The 5,354-nt window shown below is 42.4% G+C and overlaps 1 pseudogene; it reads left to right on the forward strand.

Annotated features, from left to right (window-relative positions):
• The first annotated feature begins 1,793 nt into the window (after nucleotides 1-1,793).
• On the forward strand, nucleotides 1,794-1,947 carry LOC112813014 (U1 spliceosomal RNA; annotated as a pseudogene).
• The last annotated feature ends 3,407 nt before the right edge of the window (nucleotides 1,948-5,354 follow it).

The following is a 5,354-nucleotide window of genomic DNA, read 5'->3' on the forward strand; positions in this document are numbered from 1 at the left end:
CCTGTCGTGAATCTGGTAACAATATGTAACAACGTGCTGGGTTTGGCCACTTGGTGCCAAGCCACTAGGGTTTTCTTTTTCATAGCATGGTGAATGTTTGATGAGGAAATGAAGGTGCCTGCTTTCCCTTCAACTTTTCAGGAAACATATTAGAAAATTTTTCAGGTAGGAACAGTGAATTCGCAGTGAGGGAAAATGGAGTCAGAGCCAAACAGCAGATCTTTGCAGTCTCCTGCCTCCCCCAGATGCAAAGTAACAGTGCTGTGACCTAGAGCTTCACCCACGTGGAGCCAGAATTCCTGGGCCAATCATGCATTTTCATCCCTGTGTGTTAGCACCTTCATGCCAGGAATTGCAGCAGCATTACTTCTGAATCAAATGAAGAATGGTTTGTCTGTATAGACTGAGAAAAACCAATAACTGAATATTCATTGACATAGGTCCAATTTCGTTTTAAGTAGTAATTTTAGATGTTTTATAATGTGCCACCCTGTATATATACTATGACCTTCCACTTAGGGACATTTACTTCAATCTGGTTTTGAGGAGTTGGTGAAGGGTTTCTTAGAACCACATCCAGTTCTGTTAATTGCTCTATTGATCAAAAGCATATATTTTCTAGGTCAGTAAGAGTTAAAAAGTACCACGCTGCCATTTAACTGAGCTCTCTTCTTATGTAGAAAGAACACTAATACTTAACCACTGAATGAATGCCTGCTATGTGCCAAGAATTTTACATACATTTAGAGCTGCCAGATAAAATACAGGAGGCCTGTTAAATTTGAATTTCAGATAAGCAGCAAGTAATTTTTTAGTGTAAGTATATATTTTTATCCTGGATACATGTGGGACAAGGGTAGAAGACTAAATAAGCTTTCCAATCATTGTCCAAAAAAGCATTTTTGAAATTGCCCCTCTGGGCCCAGACCTCATAACAAAATCAGGGTCTGGGAGAAAAAGAACCAAATCAGTGTGAAAAAACAAAAAAGGACCAAATCAATGTGTCCCTGTGTAGTGTTTGTAGAAAGAGGTGCATATACTTATACTAAAAAATTTTTTGCTTTTTATCTGAAATTCAAATTTAACTGGGAATCCTGTATTTTTATTTGCTAAATCTGGCAACCCTATATATATTATCTCTGAGGCTCATGATTCTCTGAAATATCTTCTGTTAGGTCACCTTTTTCCAGATGAAGCAATAGCTTCAGAGGTTCTCCAGCATCAATTTATACCATCTTCCTTCTAACAGAACCCCAACTGTGTTCAGGTATCCACACTTATTAGTGTGGGTGCTTATTAGTCTTAGTCAATCAATGACTAAGGCCCAATTAGACTAAAGGAAAGGATTTAACATCCTATGATTTGAGGGAAAGGTTTTCCCTTCTACCCTGCTTGATGAACAAGGAAGCCGAGTACCTGAGTTGCTTCTGGCAGCCATTTTGTGATTAGAGGAAAATCAAACTTTGTTCAAAGTCTGTACACTACATAAGGCAGAGCTGAAAAATAGAAAAAAGAAACAAACAAAAAACTTGGTTTCTTGATGACAACACCGAGTTGCTTAATTAAACAAATTCTGCCTTTGCCTTGCATTTAAGACAGTTTGAATCAAAGTTTCTGTTAGATGCCACAAAAGTATCCCACTACAGAGCCCATGTGTGCTACTCATTATGGGTCTCAATAATAAATGAATAAGAGGCCATCAAGACATAAGACATTTTTATCCTGGATACATGTTGGACAGGTCTGGAAGACTAAATAAGCCTTCAAATCATTGTCAAAAAGCATTTATGATGATACTTACCTAGCAGGGAAGATACCATGATCACAAGGGTGGTTCTCTTAAGGTGAGTCTCATCCACTACACTCAGGTCATTCTGACCGCAGTGATTTCCCCAAACGTGGGAAACTGGACTGCAATTTCTGTTGGTGAGGGACTGCATTCCCAGTGGGGGAGGGGGTGATACGAAGCATATATGAAATGCCCATTGGGCTTAGACCTCATAAGGCAATCAAGATCTAGGAGAAAAGCTTAAGAATCAAATCAATGTGTAACTTTTTTTTAAGATTTTATTTATTTATTTTGACAGAGGGAGAAAGAGAGAGAGCACATAAGCAGGGAGAGTGGGAGAGGGAGAAGCAGGCTCCCCACTGAGCAGGGAGCCCGATGTGGGACTTGATCCAAGGACCCCAGGATCATGACCCAAGCTGAAGACAGACGCTTAACCAACTGAGCCACCCAGGTGCCCCAGTGTGTAAATTTGTAGTGTTTGTAGGAAGAGGTGAGCATTAGTTATTCCTCGGCCCTGCTCAGAGCTTAAATCAGACTGTCAGATCTTACATGTTTTCATTTAAAGTTCATGCCATTTGGGAAAATGTCATTTTAAGAAATGCGAGTCCAGTACCTCATTTTAAACTATTAAAACCTCTATCCCTATCCTCCAGGCACTAAGTTTAACCACAAACAGTGTGGAAAGAACAGAAATGTCAGCCTCAAAAGACCCAAGAGGGAAAACCACACCAGAATAAAATACCATATGAAAGTGGATGGTTGGCAAGGCAGTGTAGTTTAGTGGCTAAAACCATAGGCCTGGGAGCCAGATTGCCCACATTTAAGTGCCAGGTCTAGTTATGTCCTTGGGCAAATTGTTCAACTTCTCTGTGCCTCAGTTTCTTCCTCTATAAAACGGGAAGATGATGATACTAATAGTTCTCACCATGGGGCGCCTGGGTGGCTCAGTCGGTTGAGCGTCTGCTTTCAGCTCAGGTCATGATCCCAGGGTCCTGGGATCAAGCCCCACATCAGGCTCTCTGCTCAGCGGAGAGCCTGCTTTTCCCTCTCCCAATGCCTGCCGCTCTGCTTACATGTGCTCTCTCTCTCTGTCAAATAAATAAATAAAATCTTTTAAAAAATAATAATAATAGTTCTACCTGTTGGTCTATGTAAGTGACTATTCGTGAGATGCTTAGCAGAGTACCTGGCCCATGGTAAGGATTTTACAGGGATTAGCTGTTATTGAGCAGGCTCAATTCTGGGGGGTATGAATATGAAGCAGTTTATTTTTCTCCAGTCACTACTTTGAACCATGTATTTTTTATGTATAAGTGACATATAATATGCCATTAGTTTCAGGTGTACATTATAGTGATTTGATATTTTTATACACTGTGAAATGATCACCCCAATAAGTCTAGTTACCATCTGTCACCATACGGTTATTACAATATTACTGACTATGACATATATATAGTTCCTATGTTGTACATGACATCCCCATAATTTATTTTATAACTGGAAGTTTATACCTCTTAATCCCCTTCACCTGTTTCACCTAAGAACCATGTTTTTATGGCAAATTTGCCCTTCATGTCCCTTCACATCTTGCCCAGTTTTTCTGACTTTTAGGTCTTTTTCAGCTATTAAAAATCAATCCAGTTTAAAACTCAAACGTTACCTTTTCTTTAAATCTCATTTCCCCCACCTGCTTGCCACCATCATCACCTGCCAGGCTTGTGGCTCAAGGCACCTGACCAAGGGGTGTGGTCAGCCCTGTCAAATTTTCTCCTCCAGTTCCTCGGAGAGCAAGGTCCGTTCCGTCACCAAACCCAACTCCCCTGACCATGGGGGCTCGTAGGAGATAGAGGGGAGAAGGGGCCGTCAGCTCTTCTCTTAACAACCCATGAACATCAGCCCGCCTTTCACATGCTCTTCTCCCTACCCCCTCACCTTGGCTGTAGTTGACCTCTGTTGAATGACAGGTGTAAATCCTCCTTCCAGCTCCCATCCCCAGAGCCACCACCCACAGTCTGTAGCTGTCACTTCTCCAACAGAAGACCTCCTAAGTGGACGCAACAGGAAAAATCTCTCTCAAGATACTTCACCCATTTGTCAACAACACAGCAAAAACAAGCCAGATTCTCCCAAGGTTAATTTAACAAAAGTTAGAGTTCCAATAACTCAAAGAGCCACTCCAGCATCCTGAAAGAATGTTTCCATGTTTACTGCCTGGATCTGAATAACAGTTTCACTGGTTCGAATAGTGTGTGATCTTGAAGTTACTCTCTCTGTGCCTTGGTCTCCTCATCCAGAGTAGGGGAATAATAATGAGTTGTTATGAAAATTAATGTAGGGTTAGATGAGTTAATGCATGTATGGTGCTTAAAGCAGTTCTGGCTCAAAGAAACTGATCAATAAATGTTAACTGCTATTATTACACACCAGGCATTGTGCATACATTATCTCTTTTAATCCTCACATTGACTCGATGAGTGATGTCTTAGTTTGGGTTTCCCCAAAAGCAGCCCCTGAGACAGTGATGTGAGTGTAAGTAGTGTTATTTGAGAGTCGATCCCAAGAAACACCAGAAGATGAGTGGGCTTAGTGAGACAGGGAAGAGAAGGAAGCCAATAATAGGTGTGTTAGCAAGCCACTTACTGCTGTGGGCGATTGGAGCTCAGCAGGATTTGCTGGGGACTGCTGGGAGATGATGTAGAACCTTCTCCCCTTCCAGGAAGCTGGGGTGTTTCTCCACCATATTGAAAGCTCTTCCAAGCATTAGCTCCCCAGCATTTCTAGTTCTCCTTCTGTGCAGGCAGAGTGTGATCCCTCAGCCTGGGGAAAAAAAACTTTGGGAAGAGAATCCTAAGAGATCACAAAAAGTGTCCTTGGGCAGGTGGAAGTGAGTGCTGGGGTAACAACAGTATGTCCTCCAGCCAAGAGTATTATCATGCCCATTTTACAGAATGCACTTTTATGCCCATTTTACAGAACACTTTTCTCAGAATTGTAGTCATCTTAAGAATGTTCTCCAACCACAGGCTGGTAGCAGAAATAGGGGAGAATAATATGGGCTCTCCACATTTGATGAGACATCTTGGAAAGATTTAAACCTTTGAGGAAGAAGCCTGAAACTTGGTTACTTTGAGGATCCTCTGAGATAGCAGTTTCTTCTAGAAGCCTCCTCAAAACCACCGCCCCTTCCCCACCCCATTTTCAATCCTCCAGGGTGGTTGTGGATTCCTTGGTCATCCTTAGTCTAGTCTGCCCAGATCATCTGAGATCAGCGGTATCCAGGGAGCTAGAGTGTGGCAGTGCTAATAGATGTTGTTACTGACATAGAAGGTCTTTTTATGGGGCGCCTGGGTGGTTCAGTCATTAAGCGTCTGCCTTTGGCTCAGGTCATGATCCCAGGGTCCTGGGATCGAGCCCCGCATCGGGCTCCCTGCTCCGTGGGAGGTCTGCTTCTCCCTCTCCCCCTGCCCCTGCTTGTGTTCCCTCTCTCGCTGTGTCTCTCTCTGTCAAATAAATAAATAAAATCTTTTTTAAAAAAAGGTCTTTTTGGGGCGCCTGGGTGGCT

Source organism: Callorhinus ursinus, unplaced genomic scaffold (genome assembly GCF_003265705.2).
Source record: "Callorhinus ursinus isolate GAN/ISIS: 27379988/994484 unplaced genomic scaffold, GSC_fseal_2.0 scaffold16, whole genome shotgun sequence".
In the NCBI taxonomy this organism is placed as follows: domain Eukaryota; kingdom Metazoa; phylum Chordata; class Mammalia; order Carnivora; family Otariidae; genus Callorhinus; species Callorhinus ursinus.